We start from the raw sequence: 1,510 nt of genomic DNA, 5'->3' as shown, positions 1-1,510 counted from the left end.
AGCGGTTCGCCGGCTGGGGCCTCGCGGTTTAGGTTTTTGTCTGGCTCCCCTCCCCCTCACCGTGGAGTGGGGAGACCGCCTGGAGGGCGGGACTGCAGCCTCCCGGGTCTCCGACCCCCACGCCCTGCCTCCCTAGGGCGCGCCCGGGACGGCCACTTTTCTCCTCCCTTCTCCCCGCCTCATTGGAGCGGCTCCCTGCCCCTTCCCTTGCCGAAGATGGCTGCCCGGCCTCGGAGGTGGGAGGGTGATTGCATCCGCCGCCCCCCACTCGCACTGCCCTTTTTCCCTTCCCAGCCCTTCCTGCTCCGCCTGGATGCGCCTCCCCACCCCCAGCCCTCCCGGGCCGGCGGCTGTGCTGATGGGCGGCGAACGGCCCGACCGAGTGGAGCCGATTCAATTATATTGCAGCACCAGAGACACCTCCTCGGCCGCCCGCCTGCCTCTCCAGCAGGCTAATTAAATTCCCTTCGTGGAGGCGGAGCGGGCGTTGGTCTTGCCCTCCCACCTTCCCCTTCCGGCTCTCGCTCCCCTCCTCCTCCGGAGCTTCGGGGTGGGGGCGGGGGCAGGGGAAGGGGATCACTTAGGCTCCAGGTTCAGGTCGCGGGGAAAAGGGTTTCTTGGATGGGGGAAGGGATGCGGTCCACCTCCTCTTAATGGGGCGGAGGACCCTGGCCCCCTTCACGTGGTGGGCTGGGGGCCCCTTGCTGGAGCGCTGCCCTTTACGTTGTAAGGGCTGTGTGCCTGGCCCGGAGCACCTGCTGGCCCCCAGCTGGGTGGTGGAGTACAGCCGGTGTTGAGTCGGTTTGGCTCTTGTTTGTAAACTAGCCTTTGTCTCCAGAGTGCGTCTATACATTAAACCCTTGTTAACCCCTGCAGTGCCTTATCGGGGGCCCACACAGGTTAGGGTTTGGAAACAGAAAGCGGGACCACCAGATGAAAAAAAGGGCTCCTTTTGTGAAAGGCGCTGGAACAAAAGGCTTAGTGGACTCTGGGTGGGAAGCTCCTGGCCTACCTCAGTTTCCAGGAGACTGGGATGGAGGGGCTGAGGGTCTTGGTGGGACACTGAGATATGTACCCAGTTGGCTTCTTGGGCCTTCTCCCCTGGGATTCTTAAAAGGCAAGGGGTGGGGGGTTGCTCTGAAGGAGAGGGGGCAGGTGAGCAGCCGGTCTCTGGACATCCCTCCATGTTACTTAAGCTTGGGGCACGCAAAGTGTGGCTCACCCTGTGTTTACGGGCCACCTCCACCCGCAAGGATGGCGGAACCTGAGGCACAGGCTGCCACCTGACTCAGCCGGGCCACGCCACAGGTGAGGGGGCCCGGGGTGCGGGCTCTGACTGGCAGCTGTGTGTCATCCCAGCTGCTCTCTGCGCTGGGGAGTTGCCACCCCGCCCAGGACTAGGAAGCACCCAGGAGGCTGTCTCTACCAAAGCAACTGCACTGATAAGTCACAACGGCCTGGACCAGCGAAGCCCTGAGCTCTGGGGGGAGGGGGTGTGGGGGCGCTGATG

At 63.9% G+C, this 1,510-nt stretch overlaps 1 protein-coding gene across 4 annotated transcripts in view; it reads left to right on the top strand.

Moving 5' to 3' along the window:
• GSE1 (Gse1 coiled-coil protein) overlaps positions 1-1,510 on the top strand; it is a 427,477-nt gene that overhangs the window by 372,862 nt on the left and 53,105 nt on the right. The window lies entirely within an intron of this gene.

The sequence above is a fragment of the Myotis brandtii genome, unplaced genomic scaffold (assembly GCF_000412655.1).
Source record: "Myotis brandtii unplaced genomic scaffold, ASM41265v1 scaffold165, whole genome shotgun sequence".
NCBI lineage: Eukaryota > Metazoa > Chordata > Mammalia > Chiroptera > Vespertilionidae > Myotis > Myotis brandtii.
The sequence above is the reverse complement of the archived record's forward strand: the minus strand, read 5'-3'. Positions and strand labels throughout refer to the sequence as shown.